Source organism: Buteo buteo, chromosome 25 (genome assembly GCF_964188355.1).
Source record: "Buteo buteo chromosome 25, bButBut1.hap1.1, whole genome shotgun sequence".
NCBI lineage: Eukaryota > Metazoa > Chordata > Aves > Accipitriformes > Accipitridae > Buteo > Buteo buteo.
Genome location: NC_134195.1, coordinates 8,169,623 through 8,189,409, shown reverse-complemented (window position 1 = coordinate 8,189,409; position 19,787 = coordinate 8,169,623). Strand labels below are relative to the sequence as shown.

At 42.1% G+C, this 19,787-nt stretch overlaps 1 protein-coding gene across 13 annotated transcripts in view; it reads right to left on the bottom strand.

Moving 5' to 3' along the window:
• Positions 1-11,064, bottom strand: part of INPP4A (inositol polyphosphate-4-phosphatase type I A) — a 127,851-nt gene extending 116,787 nt beyond the window's left edge. For all 13 annotated transcript variants that reach the window (XM_075057481.1, XM_075057484.1, XM_075057485.1 and 10 more), the window contains exon 1: positions 10,981-11,064. The gene's annotated coding sequence lies outside the window, so the exon portion shown is untranslated. The remainder of the gene's footprint in view (positions 1-10,980) is intronic.
• Between the last annotated feature and the right edge of the window lie 8,723 nt (positions 11,065-19,787).

The window sequence follows — 19,787 nt, the reverse complement described above, 5'->3', positions numbered from 1 at the left end:
TCCTGAAAGTCTCAGGTCCTTGAAGCATGTATTACATATAGGAAAGACAAAACATTTCACCTTATCAGTATCAGAATAGAGCTTGCAAACATGCCTTACAAGTCAACTCGTAAAGAGGGCAGGACACATGTTAGTTCTTCAGCACCATTCACAGGCACAAAAAATTTAAAGACATGAGGATTTTCAGGAAGAACAGAATATGAGGTGACCATACAGCATGCTATATTACTCAATATTATTGAATGGGGACCATCAAGATTGGGAGCTACCTAAAAGCTCCCAAAACTGCGAGACAAATATGAAGTCTATGGCAAGGATTTTTTCAACAACCCTCAGGATTTTGAAGGCTTTGTGTGATTTTCAAATGCCCAAGGTTGATAGTACTATGGCCACATACATTCCCTGACACCCTTTTTTAACTGCTGCATGTAAAAGTTAGGCTTTACGACCTCCTTTGCTCTAGAGAGAATTACTCATGTCCTTATTTTACTTGAGACATGACCACCATGCCTTCTGCTAAAAGAACCTTTCACTGGATTCTCACAAACAGTTTCAAAAAACTATTTCCCTTCCCCTCTTATCAACCTCACCCATAAAGCTCACCAGGTGCCTGTCCCAAATGCAAATTTCCAGAGTAGGAAGTAGGAAATGTGAGGGGGAAAAAGGTGCACTTACAGCAAAATAAATTTCTGCCTTCAGACTGAAAGCTCTCAGGAGCACCCCTGCAGAAGAACTACTGTACCACTGTGTCTCTCTCCAGCCCCTACCTGTCAGACACGGTCTGGAAGGGAAGACAGGTTCCAGTGAAAACTCCTGGGATGAACTATCCTGCTCGTATACACGTCAGTGGAGAGGACTACGTTGCTTGCCTTCTTTCTTCACGCAGCAGCAGCCACCCCAGGAGCAAACACATTGTGGGGATTTTAACACTCCAAAGCTAGACAGGAGATGTTCAAAGCAACCCTGGACTGCTACAGCAAGATGGTAATACAACAGTGCTCTGCTCTTCCAAGAGTAAGAACTAACATGTTACTTTGCAAGCTGCAGTACCCTAAGTTAACTCTGAGGTAAGGGAAACCAGGGGCAAAATCTGCTTTTGTCCTTTCAGAGCAACCAGAGGGAAACAGAACAAGGAGGCAACATAAGAGAACCATGGAAATAAGGAATTTCTGTTCTTAGGCCAGGTCTTTAGCCCCTGAAACATCCATGTGAGACATGACATTTACATAACAAAACACTAGAATTTTTCACTGCTTTTCCTGAGAAGGGAAATCTCACTAGGAAAACACTGATCCTCACAATTTGTTCTGCACTAATTGTCTCCCCATGTACCTGCTTTCTGCGAGGACTGGAGACCAGTGTTTTTAGAACAGGTCTCAAAGTCTCCCTGTGCTTAGCAGCTAGTCTAATTGCTAGGTTGCTTCTACACAGCAGAGCAGAACCCTCCACTCCACCAGCATCTCTTCTCCCAGAGCAATATTATCCTGCTGAGAAGTAACAGGCATTATGCACTTACTGAAAAGCAGCACACTACATGTACAAAGAGCCAACAGTGAGCCTGTGATGACTTCTAATAGCTTTGTTTACATCTTGCCAGTCCATTTTTAGCAGCGTGCTCATTTTACCTTTGAGATTTTAATACAATTGCTCAGTTCACATCCAAGCCTGCAAGGTGCTGAAGTTCCCAGTTTCTGACAGCACCTGGATACTTACCACTCTACTGTAATTGGGCTACTTATGCTATACAACAGAACTGCTAAATATTTTATGTAGGCCTGTTCATTCAATACATTAATTAGATATTTAATCTGAAATGTTCTCAAAATTGAATAAAGCACACACATCCAAAACTCTCACTGCAGATTCACTTACTATAGGAGCTTTCACATAGATTTCTTGACTGACTGTATTTTGCTATGCTCTCTTTTTATAGAGTATATAACCTTCTGGTCATAACAGATTGCTTGCTCCCAGCTGGAAAGCCTCTTGGGAACACAGAACTGTAACCTACCATTAATATATTAAGTACAGAACATTTCAGACACCATGACGCAGAAATCACAAAGATAGAAAGCTATGTGAGAACTTGATGTAGAATTAACAAGGCTTGTTCCATATACATCTCTAGCTCAAGTGAAGCAGTAAACCTACAGCTCATGTTGGAAGCCTGTGTCTCAGGCACTGCTACCATAGCCGTTAGTACTTCTAGCAGAAATCCAGTTCTTACTGATACTTCTTGGAAAGGGTAATTTTACTAAAATATAGATTGGGTCAAACTAACAGGAAAAAATAACTATTCTTGGGTAATCTGTTCTTGCCAAAAGAAACATACTGTAGAGAAGATTCAATCAGAGCATATGTAGTTTTCTCAAGTCTTGCAAACTTGGTAAGATGAAGTTTGTCTATTACTTGATGAAAAAAACCCTAAGTAATGCAGACAATTTAGATGTCAGCACCCATATATTTTGAGTTAGTGCTCAACAAATGCTTCCTCATAGTTGTTTGGGAAAGGTACATTGCCTGGGGAGAGAGTTTTGGTATACATCAAAGCAAAGATGCACTTCAACATTGCCACCACTCTTACCAAAAGGGGAAGAGTAGGAAAGTCTCTGTTGACACTGAAGGCAGTTCCTTGCTACACAAGACTTCCCCCCATTTCTAACGGACAAGTCATTTACATGCCATCACTAGTCCCACATTGTTTTAAAAACCTCTTATATGCCACTGCATGTCAAACATTATGCTGTTGTGTCACTGCAGAATAGCTGAGATACATAGGTTCACATGACGTGAATGAACAGTTTGTAAAGCACTTTATAATCCTTCAACAAGAGAGAAGCAATCAGAAGCTGGGACCGGTAGCACCACTACTCATAACTATGGCTCCTCAACACCACTTCTTAAAAGACTAGTGTTTTCAGTTGCTTACAAAGTGTGTGCCCAGAAATTTTTCATGCTGAGTGTTTGCCTTAGACTGAGTTTTAAAGAATAATCATTAGTTTCAGCTAAAACAGTTCAGCCACTGCCAAGAGTAAGGGCTAGAAGAAAAGTGTTTTGCATAAATCTCAAAAACAACAAAACCTGGCAGTCTCTCCTTTCTATCCTAATCCTTTAAAAAGTCACAGTAAACAAAGATCCAGTAGAGATTCACTCACAACTAAAATCTCCAAAGATGCCAAAGAACTGAGTACTCTTGATTTCCACAGGTGACCTAACTGCACATGCCTGCCCCACAGGCAGACTCACTGCTCCAGCCCAAGGGGTTTGGAAAACAGTTCATTTTAATAATAATTCAACAACAGTTTGGCTGAACATTGACCTGGGCCAACAGAACCTCTATCTCTAGGACAAGCCTTCAGGAATAAGAAAGAAATATCAAATTCAAAAGCATGGGGAAAAAATGGCCAAACTGAATGAGTAGAAGTAATAGATTTGAAGAGCAATACTGGCAAAGCTGGCTTAAAAAAATGAAGGTGTCAGAAGATCAGGACTGAAGGTCTGGGGGTAGAAATAAGGTCAGAAATTACTTGGCTGGGAGGAATCATTGCAATAAAGAGCTGGGGAGAAGACAGGTATGGGCAGATCAAAGAAACTGGACAAGTAGGATAAGGAGGAAAACCAAGGGGGGCAGCCTAAGCTGGCGCAAGGAGGCTGGGAACCAGCTGTGGGAATGGGAGAGGTACTGGACACTGATTTAAAGGGAGAAGCAGCCTTCTTCTATAGAAAGAATAAAGTATTAACTAGCTTGGGGTGTCCAACTGGAGATATCCATGACTCAACTTTGGAAGTATACAGTCTTTTACATAATATATGCAGAAACAGCTGGGAGGGCTTAGCAGTTCCAAAAAACTGAAATTAGATCTTAAATCAGGCACCCAAAAACTGAGAAATATTGTATTGACCAATGGCAAAAGGACAATTTTTAAAGACTTGCCTTGCACCACACAGGAACTGTGGGGAGTGGTAGGGTTGCATCCCAGGCCTCTGGAAGTATGCAGCTCTCAATTAGAAAATAACCTTGTCCTCCTCTTCCTTCAATTCCCTGCTTTGATTGCTGTACAACTTGCAATTTCTGCAACAAATAAAGCTGTTACACTCACTGATGTCCTTTACTGCACAGTTCATCCCCAGATTAGGCCCCTCTTGTGCATTAAATTCTACACAGAAAAGTAGATCATCTAACTAAAGATTTAGCATAATTGGAATCCATGAGGCCAAACTGTGGTTACATGGATTGCTCTTTTAAGACAGCTATTTTGTCAGCAGTGTAGATCATCTGTGGTTTAAAATGCTGTCTTCATGCCTACAGCTGTCTTATTTGTACGGGGCAGCACTGCATAGAACCAACAGTGCCGAACACTTTCCCTGATCCCAGAAATGACGACAGATGGTCCACCCGCACATTGGGAGCAAAAGTTATCATCACTAGAAAACATCAAGGACCATGTTCATCCATGTTTCTAGAAGTACACGACTGGACAGCAGAGCAAGTTTATGAGTCCACAGGGAGTTAAGTGTCACGCAACACTACCTCCTAGCTTCCAGCTGTGACACCGACTTTTAAACATGGCTAGACATACATGACTTTTCTACTGATATTATTATCTACTGGTCTCATATTAATTGTTGCTGTATCTTTCTGTATGATACTGTACAATTTTGAACTTAAAAAAGTGACCCATAGAAACTGGAGGGGATAAGATATCCACAATATAATGCTCTTGTGCAGATATGTCCACACTCAGAAAGCACCTGAGAAATGCTCTACAGACTTCTGGACCTGGACAGGAAGACTGATCCCAGATTTTACATTTTATATGTAGCATCTTCCACAAGACAATACACAAGCACCTTTTTTTAAGCAAATGCTGTAATATTCAATAAATTCTGATATTTACAGAACTGCTATCAGAATTAACAATGCACTAATACTTATCACTTTATGGTAAAAATATAACAGAAAAATGGCACACAGAGCTCGGCAAGCAGCTCTGGTGAGCGAAGATATTATGCTGCTGTTAAAGTTTATGGCCTCCCAAGCAAAGTCAATGGACCAGATCAAGTGAACGCTCTTCAGAAATGTCAAACCAACAGTTTAAATTAGGCCACTGAACTTTGCACTAAAGTTGCTGAAGCGCAGGCACACATTTCGTTCCACCTGCCCTGATGTGGAAGGCAGTTATTTCCAGCCTAGCGAATGTAAAAAATATAGGATCAAAAGAACTGCTGGTGGCAAGACAAAATGCAGCAAGATGAACAGAGAAATCCAGGTAGGTAAGGGGGGGGGGGGGAGAAAAAATATCTTTAGAGGGTCTATCAATAACTACTTTATTCCGAGCAACATTGAAAAAAACCCCACAAGTTGTTTTTCAAAAGAGCACCATGAACAATTAGAGGCTGAGTAAACTACGAAAAACTATTCCCTTAACACAGGTCATCACAGAGAAAATGTAGAAAAAGAGCTAGAAAAAGAACAGAGGTGATTCCAAGCAGGCAAATATTTTTAAGACACCTTATACAAAGCAATTTAATTTTAAAGTCATCTTATAACTCTTAAAGACTGGACAATTCCTGAAAAATTCTTCTAAAGCCTGAATCCAGGCTTCAGACTGCCAAGGGTTAAGGCTTGAAACAAACACAAACCGGAATTATAGAAAGATCCAACGCCTAAACCTAGCAGTAAGCCCAGCACTGCACCTTCCCCAACACAATAGATTTAACGATAGAGAATGAGTGGAAGAACAAATTCTCAGCAAATCCAGTATCCTCTGTGCCTCCACTGTCTGCCATAATTTCTACCTTAGAGATTTGTCCTAATCGTTGCAAGGAGAAATTCCAGGCATCAAATTCTTTCTAAGCACAGTTCATTTCGCTTGCACGTGCTTCTGTAACTGGAAGGAAGTTACAGAAAACTCAGTGATACAGCAGGGTACCACCAGGTAAAGCAGCTATTCAAGCACAGAGTTAATCTGGACTTCTTAGCCTTGTAAAAAAAGGAAGGAACTGAGCATGTGCAGAGGCATTTGCAGGCACTGATTTTATTTGTAGTTTGTTTAGTTTGCTACACTGCAGTAAGAGTGCCTTAGCTATAAACTGCCCCAAGGAACTGAGGTGTGCTGTTTCCAAAGATTTGCAACATCTGTACATACACATTTCCTATAATTAGTCATATGGTGGAAAGAATGATTATTCTTATAAAAGTTTAGATGGGTGGTAAAACATATTATTTTCTTAAGCAAGACAAAAATAGCCATGCTTGTGAGAGCAGATCACCCCAACTTCTTTACAGCATCTTATCTAGCAATGGGAGTTAGCAACACGCAAACCCTATACCAGGCCTTTTTCTGCAGGTTCTCATTCAGAGTGGCACAGCCCCACTCGCTTCCCATATGGTCAGGTTCAGGATGCATTTGCCAGGGAAGCCCAGCTCTAAAGCCTAGCCCCTGCTTTTGCATTTTCCCCAAGCACACCCCAGCTGGAGCTACAGGTTCAGAACTCCTCCAGTTTTCTGCAGAAACCACAACTTTGAAGTGCTCCACTGGCAAATGCTAAGGAACATAGATCAGAAAAACACTGGATGCATTTTTGTACCACTCTTTCTCCTCTTTCCTGTCTGGCCCACCTACTCTCTCATCCTCCCTGCTCTTTTCCCTTCACTTTCCCCCTCTATACCCACACTCCTTTTCTATGATGCTACTCCTTTTCACGTCACTCAGCTATCTCCTCTACAAAATCTGTTCTGTCTGCAACAAGCTGGAAGAACAGAGGTGTATTTCGAGAGCATCATCTCTCACACAACAGGCTTCTCTGTTAGCACGGCAAAGCAGTAGGCCACAAACAAGATGCAGGGCTTCATGAGAAATAAGAACATCAAAGGGGTTATACTGACATGAGTGGGCCAGGTCTACATGTAACAGCTCAAGAACGTCAATGTCTTTTTCAAAATATCCTGCTGATTTCATAAAAGGTCTTAGCGATATGTCACTGCTGTATGTAATGAGTACTTTTAGTGAATACAGTCACACATCCACAAACCTTGATTGCAGAGAAATCCTTGGTTGTGTATTATAAGCTGCACAGAAAGTCTCCTTCACCTAAGATTGAGATGTCAACTTGCCTGGAGATTAGAAGGAAAACCTCTGTTACTCTCTCATATTTCATCAAGATGGTTTTAGCTAAGTTAGGACATACCTTGGTACTTCCATTTCCCTATTTACTACTTATTGCATATTTGGTAAAAATATCATAAATTCAAGAAATTCACACTCTGTGGAAGTATAAATGGCCAGGGATAGCCTTCTTGCTGAGTGAATACACTTCAGTGCAGCTTTCAAATGTTGTTTTCAACAAGTGCTAACACACTTCTGCAGTGCTGGCACCTCCCTTTCCTCTGTGAGACACAGAAAAGCGGCTGGCTCCACGGGCTGACAGAAGCAGAAGCACAACATCCACCTGTGCTGGCTGATGCAATGTCATTAACCCCAGTTTCTGAAACAGGGAAAATACAACAGTAACTGCCAGGGAAGTCTGGGGAGTTTGCCTTCCATTATCTCATGCACACCTCCCTTACCGCGTGCCATACAAACCCCAAAAGCCAGCTATGACCATGTGCAGCCAAGACACACACCCTCCTCTCAGTCACATCCCTAATTTACAAATGCCCCTGTTATTTCACTTGGTCCACGCTTCATTCACAACCTGCTCTGCCTTGGTTGTTCTTTGGTTTTGCCTCGCGCACTGCCAATCTGTGGCAACACTTTGCTTACAGTAAGGAGACCACTACAGAGAACAGAATGTGGGAAGCAAAGGAACAAGAGCAGTGGCAGCAGGAAGTGGCTATGAAGCAGGAAAGGGAAAATCCTCCTTCCATCTGAAAGCTAGAAGAATCAACTTCATCTATAGTAAAGAGCTTATCATATTAGGTTAAGCAGCAATAGGTGTCATTTAAACACATTTGAGGCTATGCCTATCTGTCTGACAGATGTGGATGAGGTAGATACACCCCAAAGCTTTCTTCTACCAAGGTTAACAACATTTTCCAATGATGTTTCTGAAAAGGATGTCTGTTTGAGATTTAGGTAGATAATCCAACAATAGAGAGGAAATTCAGTTTGTCAGAAAAGAAACAGGAAGGGAAGTGACAAGCAGAAGCAAAGAGTGCATAAGATTGAGCTCTGAGCTGTTCTGCCTGTGTTATTTGATCTCCTATCTCTCTTCAAGGACAACAGGCATAAGTTTCAAACTTCATCTCTAAGCAAGGCAATTGCTCTCCACATCCAGGCAAGAAATGGGGAAGTTTTTCCAGCAAAGTAATCTACAAAGGGGGTCCAAGAGGTATTCTTATATTCTAAAGGTGCATCTTATGTACTAGCAATTAGGTAATTAAAATTTGCTGTAACAAAGCACATGCCAGAAGCCTGAATTAAATCTTAACAAGGAAAACAAGAACCGAAAGGGGATCCTTGGCCTTCTTATTTTCCTTCCTAATTCCAGTACAATAATACGGAGATTAAGGAGTCCAGAACAGAGGAAACAGAGCAGCCACTTCTCCTAGCAGTCATTTCACTCCACAGTGAGAACTTCTTCCATTTAATACATCATCTGTGCAACCAGACTGGACTTGAAGTGGTCTAGGAAATGGCTGAGGATGTCCAACCTTCAATATATCTGAGTTTTTAAGACCAAAAATTCTACTACCCTAGGAGGGGTACTGCCCTCTGTCTCAGCTGACAGCAAGAGAGACAGAAGTAAGTTTCTGCAGAGGTGTGATCACTGTCTTCAGTAACGGAGCCAAACACCCTCTGAAGATCACATGGCTCCGTGCCACAGTTTGGCAGCGTTCTTTGTTTCTTCATGGGTCCTTACAAGCTACCACCGACTACAGATTAAGTTAAAATTAGCTCATTAAAAATAAATTAAATCACCAGCAAAGTTGTCATGTATCAAGAAAAATGCATACAGCCTTGATACGGCTACTTGAAAACAGCACTGAAATGATTTGCTAACAACTCGGTACTGCCAGCAGGGAGCAGTGAATAAAACAGGTCACATCCACCTCAAAGTTTGGGAAGTGCCAGAACTTCTAAATTTAAGAATACTGAATTTCAAGTTCTTGCCAAAAATACGCATCCCCCCCATTTGCTCCCACCTAATATTTGCATTGAGAGTTAGAGAGACTTGTAAAAAAATTGGGAAGATATTGCATTCTCTGAGTTCCTAGAAGCAAGGTAGCCCATTGAATTAAAATCTTCAGAAGCAGGAAAAACCTTAATAAGTTTTTATATTAAGAGCTTTTGAAAAAAAGCATTAGCAAACGGTGGTTTCTCAAGGGAAAACAAATAATCTTGTTTCCAGGACAACAGGGTTCTGCTACCTCACCTCCCTTGCTTTAGAGGGCATACAAACACAGAAGAGTTTCTGCTTCTGTTGCTTAAGAAGTAACCCAGCAAGACCTTCCCAGCTAGCTCTCTACTGCCAACGCAGACAGGCTCAATACTACAGACTTTTGCAGAAAGAATGGTATTGGCCTGCAGATGGAGAGATAACTGTCAACACAGAGAGTACTTGACTGCCCAGGCAAAAGCCCTTCTAGTGTCTATGCAGCACATGCAGTCCATGCTGAGCTTTGACCAGCATATATTGACTTTGCTCATTGTATGGGGGAAAACATATGCCACCAGGACAAAGCTACAGCTTCGTTCTTACGCTGCTCTGTCAAAGCCACATGAAACGGACGATGATGCACCAGTACTGCAAAGGCAGCGCAAAGGCATATATTTCATAACCATATTCTAGGTTAATAAAAGGGCAAAAATCTGAAATATGCACCAAACTAAACATAAAATCTGTTTCCTTTTAAGGCTTCTCTGCATGGGAAAGGAATCATAAAAGCTGGTCTGGAATAAATTAAGGGAGGTTAAATGCTCTTAAACATCCTATCACTTTCCACAGAGCACTCTGCTCACTGTGCTCTGCTCCTCAATTCCTGTTCCCTGAACGATGGCATTGCTGCTGAAAAATTGGAGCTCACCGAAGAGCAGGGGTGCACCATGCATCATCAGACAGCAGTCACAAACGGACCCTCTGATCTTCACTTTTCCAAACTCCTGCTAGCAACACTGAAGGGATGATCCCACCTCAGGACATGGCCTCCTGCACACACAAGTGTTTCCATCACTCTTTTCGAGCACAAAAGCGTGCATGTGTGGAGGGCATAGCACTACTTATGGTGCCAACCACACCACCTCGCCTTGGGGTCACCTACCGCCGCAACCACAAATGTGGCAGATCACCAATTTCTCAGGGACACAGGGCCTGCCAGCCCGCTGTTCTACAAACCCACACCGTGGCACAAAACCATAAAAAGAAGCGTCCGGGCTAGTATCGAAAAGCACAGATCTCATAAAAACACCTGGAAACGGGAACGCACAGGAGCTTTCAAGCACCCCCTTAAATAACACGTTAAAGGCAACATCATCCTTGGTTTGGGTTTTTTTTTTTGGATGTCTCTCCTGCATCTCTTCCCGAGAGAGCTGTTCGTACGCCCCGATTTACACACGCCAGCCCGGCACGGCTCGCGGACGCTCAGGACGAACCTTTAATAAAAGATAAACGCGTAACGACAAACCCAGCGACGCCGTCAAACACAGCAGCGCGCTGCAGATGACAACAACGACGACGACGACCGAAACGGCGCGGCGGCACGAAGCAAACCCGGGTGACAGGGCCTCCCCAAGATGGGGGCTCGGCGGTGCCCGCCCGGGGCCGGCGGGCGGACGGCGTTCTCTCAGCGGCGGCAGGCGACGAGGCGCTGCCCCCCCCCGCCCCCCACAGCTGTCAGCGGCGCCTCCCGCCTCCGCCGCAGGAGACCCGCCGGCCGCGGCCCCCGCCCCTGAGGCGCACCTTCTCCCTCCGGCCTCCTCCTCTCGGCGCGGCTGAGGGAGGCAGCTCCCCGGCCGCCCCGGGAGCCTCCTCGCTTACCTCCGTCGCCCCGCTTCTCCCGGCACCGCCCCGCGGCAACCGCCGGTCCCGCAACCCCCAGCGGCTCCGGCGGCCCGACGAGCGCCGGCGCCCGCCCGCTCGTGACGGCAGCGGGGAGCGGCGGCCCCGCCCCGCCGGCTGGGCCCGGCCCCCTGCGCCCGCCCGCCCGCCGCCACCGGGCCCCGCCGCTCGGCGCCGCGGGAGGCGGGCAGGTGGGGAAGGCAGGCGGGGGCGGCGAGCGACCGGGAGGGGAGGAAGGCGCGGCCGCGGCACGGCTGGCATGGCCCCCCCGCCGGGGCCGACGCGAGGCCGTTTTCAGCCTGGCTCCGCCGGTCAGCCGAGGCTCGCCTGCCGGCCCCCGAGCCGGGCGCCCGGTTATTCCTGCTTTGTCATCTCCGAGGGATCCACAAAAATACGCAGAAACCGGGATTCTCTCTTGTGTCACCATCCGCCGCCGGGCATTGGGGATTTCGAGAAAGAAGATGTCGTGGGCCTGAGAAGTACCCGCAGGGCAGCTGCGAAGCTTGGGCTAAAGAACTGGAGATAATAATCCAATTTTTTCTCTTCTAATAAAAGCATCCCTTCATCCTTACTCATTGTCCACGCCTGAAGTTGCTCAAGAGCTGGCTAAGCCAGCTACCCTGGCCAAAACTGCCATATAGCTGGAGTCTGGGTTCGGTTTCCTAATCAATTCCTACACCACGCTGCTATCAATAACAGATTTAACTTGCTCGGGCAATGTCAAGTGTAATTTGAAAGAATGTAGGAGAAGGTCACTGTCCAGCTCTGGCTCGTTCTATTATTTTTAGACAGTGCACAAATGCCAAGGAGAAGACAGGTTACGCACAAGCTGCCCTGTGGGAACAACCAGGAGGTACGCGAGGGGCTCCCGCGCGCAGGAAACGCACTGAAGCGGTGAATTAGTGAGACACACACAGACACACTCGTCCGGATGCCTCCAGCCAACTGTGCATGATCTGCAGAGAACCGCTGCCAAGTACCAGCTGAGTCGGTCCCAACACCACTCTAGTGTAAGAATTCTAATTTGCCCGTTGCAGCTCCTCAGTGCCAGAAGCCGCCAGCTCAAGTCCTCAATATGATCCAAATTTGGATGGAGAAGCTGGGATGTGCAGCTTGAATTTTTCATTTTTCTTTCCACCTGTCATTGGTGAAATTCCACACAAGCACTTCTGCTTCAATATCACACAGAACTTACATAGAAGAGGCATTTTCAATGCCTAGTCAAACATATATGATTTTTAACATGTCTTTCGTCACAGTTTTGCACAAAGCTAACGAAACATGCCATATTTTTATACAAAAAGGAGACAGAAAATAGGAGTTCCTCTGCATACCATGCAAGTTTAAAGCCATCCTGTCATAAAAATACTAAACTTACTTGGCCAGAACGGGCTAGAAAGCAAGTAGACACTGTCACTAGCACCATTCAATTTGAATACAGAGTTCGATGGGGTTACGAAGCACAAAACATCGTAGTTTATTTGTAGCTGATGACAATTTTAATCATAATCAACCAAAATATGACCTTTAAAAACAGCAGGCTTAGACAACTCCCCACCAAGAATCCTGGAAGAACAGTGTTTACTACTGATATTCACTTGGCATCAGCAAATCGAAACAGCACCAAAACCCAACAGACCAGAAGGGCACTCATGTTGCACCAGCGTCAAACAAGTATGTGGAGAACCACCATGTTATTTACAGGCAGAGCAGTCTGAGTTACCCAGGTCAAAATAAGAGAAAAGCCAGCAGGGCAGGAATGGATAGGGTAGGCAGGTTTTTCATTTACCTATTTTTTGGTAAGATTATACATTTGTTCAATTAAGAAAACCTAAGTAACAAACCTCAAAAACTAAATGTCAAAGGGAAGTTGTATTTGAGTAGAGGTACTTGGAGAGCTGCCCTGGAACCATTACCAGGTTTAAGACTTTTCAACATTTTCCTCAAAGATGTGGAAGCATGTATAAACTCACTGCTGACTGTATTTGCGGACAACACAAAAGCTGGCACTATGGTGAACAAAAGAACTGGGCCATCACATAAAGAGTTGTGGAACAGGCGATAAAGCATACTGTTCAAAAAAAATTTTTTTTTTAATAGCCAAATCTCAGGTTATGCATCCAGGAAAGGAATACAAAGCCATACCTTGAACACTGGGAAAACAGCAGACTGACAAACTACTGACTCTGAAAAAGGCATCAGGGTCATAAGGGACAAGGAATTGAACACAAGATCCCAATTTAACACTGTGACAAAATGTGACATGCATCCCAGAAGTACCATCAACACTGTACAAAGAAAGAGGGGATTTTACCCATATGTAGATCACTGGAAAAAACCCTTAACAGGGGTTTATCTTCTTCTTAAAAGAAAATCAGAAATTTGTGAGGGGACTAAGGAAGACAGGCATAACAAAAGATTTTAGAATGTCAATCCATGCATTTCATAAAAAAAATATTAAGAGCACACCTTTTTTTTTTTTTTTTTTTTTTTTTTAGTTTAAATGCATTCCCAGCAGGAAAATACAAGATACTACTGACCTCTTTTGCAGAGCCATCCCCTCTCCTTCCCCTGTAAGTGAAAGCTGAAGTCAAAATCTAATCACAAGATAGACATGCACTTTTAACAGAGGGATTACCAGCTATTGAAATATACTATCAAAACATAGATTATATTTTACACCTTTTTCAAGAGCCAATGCCTTTCTCTAGCATAAAAACCCTCACAGGAGGTCAGACTAGATGAAGGGTGTCAAACTCTCTTACCTTAAATGCTAATATAAAGCAGGAAGGGACACTTCACTGGACATCCAGTCTCAGCTGATAAAGGGGTTTAGGTAGTTTCTGCCTTTATATTGAGCAATACAAAATTTTACACATCTGATAATCAATCCCCTCAGCACACTGTCTCTTTACCCTCATCTTCCTCAGTACACCAGTGATCTGACGACCTGTAACAGATTTCTTCCCACTCAGATTTCCAGAAACGATCCTGCTGTATCCATTAAAGAGGTATGGCTGATACAGAATCAAAAGCCTGAGACAAGCAATATCTAACAAATATTAGACCTCTGTGACATACGTACCAGAAAGACTTCAAAACTTCCCCCACCAAAAAAGCCTCAAAAATTCCTGCCATAAATTGGCAGAAAAAGTCTATATTCCTCATCCTTCATGATAATGAAGGACAACACAATACAATTTTACAGTAGCACAGCTTATCATTAGAACTTACGCATTACGAGCCAATTTCTGTATTTGCTATTTTTGTCTAGCTCCTTTTAAAGTAATAGTAACAATATTGCAAAAATAGTTTTGGATATCTTGTTCTAAGTCACAGAGATGCACTTGTATCACTTCCTCTGTTACTAAATCTAAGAACTTACTCCCATTTCACTGCAGCCCATTAGTACCTACAGGCAAAGAAAGAATATGGCACATGAAAGCTTTCATCAGGGCAAACCAACCCCAGTTTCTGTGGCCCCTCTCCTGGGCTGCTCTATGATCTCAGGAACTCCTGTTAGGCCTTAGCATTTGTGTAATGAGTTGGGCCGTTAAGCATCCTTTGACTGTACCAGGAACTCTTGCACAGCTAAGGTGAGGAGCAGCACTGACTGTACCAAGGACTCCTGTTGCCCACCGGAGGCGGAGATACAAAAGCAGGAATATTAGTCATCTCCTGACAGCCTTGGAACATCCCTTACCTGGTTTTTGTTGTTCCCTGCCATCCTTGGAGCCTTCCTTATCCAAATCTTAAGTCATTCCCCAACAGCCTTGGAGTCCTCCGTTATCTGAATTGTAGCTCATGTGAAAACAGTACCAGTGCTACTGGAATTCTAGTAATTTGCTGATGACTAAAGCCAATCATCTCACCAACCTATGAACAGCGGTCTCAAGGGAGGCCCTTTGAGCTCTCCTGGACTGCAGTGGGCTGCATCCAGCATCTCCCTCTGAGTGGGACACCTCTCAGAGCTCACAAACTCTGAGAAAAATGCCGAGACATTTGATGTGAATATTTTCACTGAACTCGAGGGGAACTTTTAACAAGTACACATATATCAAAGCAAAGCAAAGGTAGGTATCTCTCTTAGTGTCTGTGTGCACGTGTGTGTGTGAATTAACCCCAGTATCCTATAGCAAGTATAGCGTAAGTGTTGCCTTTTCTAAATCCTGTGATTCACCGCAAACTGTGAATGAACCTCAGACTGCTGTTACACACATAATTCCTTTAGACATAAACTGTTGACCAAGTCTGAGACTAGGAGTGGATCCAGCCACACCTAAGCTCCAACGGGAGTTTAGAAAGCAAGGGGGTCTTCTGTGAACCTTGTGACTCAACAGGAGGGTCTCCCCTCCCTTTTTACATCCCCAATTTCTGTGCAAATCATGAAAAATCAATTTTAACTTGATTTTCCTTTATATATATTTCTCTCTTGCACCTTTGGTCTCTGTATAAATAATTCTAGTTTGATTCTAACTTGATTTCCCTAGTACATTTCATCCATGTATTAAGTAATAGAGTGAATTTTGCCATCAAATTCTGTGAAGTCACGCTTTTATAAAGTCCTATTAAACCATTTTTGCTAACACCCTTTACGGTGATTCTTTCAGCAATCCAAACCACTCATTTCGCAACAGCTTGACAGAAAAAATAATGTCAATGTTTATCTACTAAAATACATTATTATTTGAAATATATCACCTGCTACCAACATCATTAAACAGCTACTAAAATGCTAATCTTGTTGCTTCTTCTTCTTTCAGTGTTTAAGGACATTATTAACCTACTGTAAAACCTGAAAATAAAGCATAGTCCACATCAAGAAGCTGCTCTCTATGTCTCTACGTTTACAGAATTTTCCTCCTATATCAAATCATCATGGAGTGTACCACTTACAGAAATAACTGTTTAATAATTTTCTGCAGGTACCTGCAGCAAAACCATGCCAGAGACAACCAATGCATCATGCACATTTGGAAAAAGGAGAAAGTATCTTAAGATTTCTGGTTACTATTGTCAACTACAGTTTATGATGGTAATTGAACTCTGTCATGCTCTTCAGCTTTAGGCAATGAGATACATGTTTAGAATAAATACACATATTCTAAATGGCCACATATCAAGTGCTAAGGCAGCATGAGTACTTGTGAAATTCATCATGTCAACAAAGCTGTTGCAGTTCTGTGTTTCTAAGTTTTCCAACAAAAGTCTTAAACAACAGATACTGCTTACCACCTACATTCCGTGGCTACATTTTTAGAACATGACTTCACTTAGTGCTCTTCTTATAAGCAGAAGGTGTCAGTCTAGTTTGTTCCAGGCTTCCACTGAAATAATAATATTATTTTTAAAGTCTGCTTTGGAAAAAAGCGTATCATCCAACCTGCTACTCCCCAGAAACTTAAAAGTGAAGAGAGAACATACAACCAATTTCTTATCCCAACCAGTGAATAATGAAGCTCTTTGTAATACAAATGCACACATTCTGGAAGCAGAAAAGCTTTCAAAAGTGGTATTATTTTTTTTTTAAAGATGCTTTGTCTTTCCTTTTAAGCAGCATAACTTAAATAACAAATGCATGCCTACTTGTTAAACGCCAACCTCTTTCTCTCACTTTTCAATATATGTACGCATAGGCCTTCATTAAACAGATTCTGCTTAAACAATATGCTTATCCCCTCTTACTAACTTGAAAGAGCAGAGTTAATAACCTAAAGAATTTTCAAACCAGAGTAAATAACTATGGCCTATTTTTTTGTCATGATAAACATGTGAGTAGTTCTGCAATATGTATTTACAGCTATGTAAATACAAAGTTGTTTGCAGGATTGGACCACGGAGAGAACATGTTAATTGATGAAACTAGAGGCAGTAACATAGACAGGTTCTAACTGACGGAGCCACAGTCTGTGACGTGAATCTCAACAGCATTCAGCACCCTTTGACTCTGCCACTACGTAAAACAAACGGGAGACACTAGAGCAGCAGTGACAGGTTCTTGCAAACTGCATCCTGTACTTATTCAATACAAATTATTAGCACTGGATATATTTGTGATTCTAAAACCAGTAAGAGCCTTTTGGTGCCATTTTGACCTTTTGTCCTCAGCAGTCCAATTTGACAGATTCAAAAATATTACATGTTCAACCTTGCAAAATCTACCATAGACTAGAAATATGTACTTTCTAATAAAAGCCAGTGGTGTAGCACAAGGCATGAGACTTAAAAATATCAATATATTCAAATAAAAACATTTTGTGTATTAGGAAAAAAGCTGTAATCATATACACAAATTTATAATACTTAGGGCTTTCCATTAATGAGACAAATTCTTTTTCACACAAGAAACATTAATAGCTCTCAAGTAGAACAGTGTTCGAAGTCCCAAAGCAATTACATAATTAGTAATTTTTAGAAGAATATTATGTTACACAATATTGGAACTGAACAATGATAGTCTCTCAAGTCAGTATTTTGATACATATTATATGTATTTTTATACTGTCCTAGATAGCTTAGCGAACCATCAGGAAGTTTTGGCACTAAGATTCTATTGGATCAAATAATACACATACTCTGTTAAATTAATTATTAAAACCTTAAACATTCAATAGCAAACACTGCATTTAATTTTAACACTTGATCTTCACTGGATCAAGCCAATTACCAAAAATAACTTTAACTAGTTATCTGTCTATGATCTGTTATGTGCCTGTTCCTTTACAAAGGGAGTTGCTGCAGCACTATTAGGTAAGGCTCAGTGATTACGGCTGAGAAAGGAACAGATCACCGGAACCAACAAGCTTACAGTCCCCTGCAGCAGGGCAGACCATGGAAGAGTCCTTGACTACCAAAACCATGTACCATTCCCACTCTTCTCTCTACCTGACATTTAATTACCTGCCAAGTGGCTTTAAATTTATTTTTACATCCTTTTAAATTTTTTTTCCCCCCCATGGAGAAGGCTTGTGAGTAATACTTTGAACTTAAGAGTGCTAAGTTAAGAATATTCCTATAGACAGCACATCAATTTATCATTTTAGTATATATAAAGAGACAATATGGTAACTAGGCTGTGGAAAACAAAGGACGTTTACAGCACTTCAACAAATGAACTAGCTTTCACATGATCAACAGAACATGAAAATGTGAAATCGGTGTTGATTTATGATTGCAAAAATAAAATCCTACACACACAAGGAATACAAACATACTTTGATCACAGAGCAGTTGCTTAAGACAGAATTAAATAATCAACAGGCACTCATTCACTGAAGTCATCAATTTTACAAACTGTGTTTCATGCATCTGTTCAGAATAAATGTAAATTGTGGGATAATTAGAAGAATAGACACACAGTGAACGAGAGACACAATGGGACTGTTCAATCTGTGAGCCAGAGGCCTCTGCAAGCAGCAGGCCTCAAGGACATAGCGAAGGCTAACTGTTGCTACAAAGTTTGATGAAATAAGCAGAAAAAGCTGAACAAGTTGGGCCTATGTGACTGAAAGCAGGACACCAAGCAAGACACAGACAGGAGGAATCATTCGCGTGATCAGAAGACCTTATCCAATCAAACTATTGCTTTAGGCGTGTGAACAGCACATGTTAACCAATCAGTAGATGGCTTGTGCATGGTTATGGTATATAACCGAATGTTACGCAGCAAATAAACGGAGAAATCACTTGATCCACAGTATCTCTGTTGGTCTGCTTCTCCCCAGGGCAAGTCCCTGGCGATGCGTCATTTCTCCTAGATTGTCACGACGGGAAAGCACGGCAGTAAATCAGCCGCAAGGCTATAAGCTTTAGGCAATAAAAGAAGTTATTGTGACTCTCTCCCCTCTCACTATTGCCTAACCTTGCTTATAAGCAGCTTGTCTGAAGTTATTTGAGTTTCCACGTGTAAGAGTTACACTACCAATTATTTTTTAAAGGCTTCAAAAGGCAGGGAAGGAGGTAGAGACATACTGAAGGAAGGAAAAAGAAACATTCTTCAGAAACAAGTTCTTAAACAAAATCAGTAAATATTGACCACAGTCATGGTCACCACAGTATTTAATGCTTGTTACCCCCTTAAATCCCACTTCCTTACCAGGGTGGGGCAAGAGAGACTAACCAATGTTACCTATGTCTCGAAGACCACTGTCATACTGCAGACAGATCTGCCACCGTCATCCTTGATCAAAGGAAAGCAAAATATTTTCCTCTATTAATCTCTTTGCTTTTTCACTGCAGCTGGTTTATAACTTATGAAACTATATAAAATTTGACTAAGCACAAGAAAATTCTAAAGGAAGAGCAAGTTTTAAGAAGTACATAGCAGAAACTAGTTACAATTTAAATGAATATGAATGGCAATTTGAACATTTTACACCCATAAATGTGAACCAAAGAATTCAGAGAGAAGTGACAAAGTAAAAGCAAGAAAAATGCTCACAAAGTACAAAGTACATTTGTGGAACATGACTTCCTATAAACACAATAGTCCAGATCATCATCCCTTGTTTGTACACTTTTGGATTAGTATTTATACTTTTGCTTGGAAAATAATACAGAAAGATCACACAGGGTCATCTCAGAGGAACTTAAATATTGTTGTAAATACTTTCAGAACGCAGCAATAGCAGCCATGGTCTCCTTAACTGTTGGCCTGAGGAACACCTTCCTCACCCAGCCAAAGATACCTAATTAGCTACACCCTGGCATGCAGCTTTCAAGTCATCGACTAGAATAATGCTATAGTTCTCTTGGACTTGTGTCAATACAATAAGAAGACAGATTAC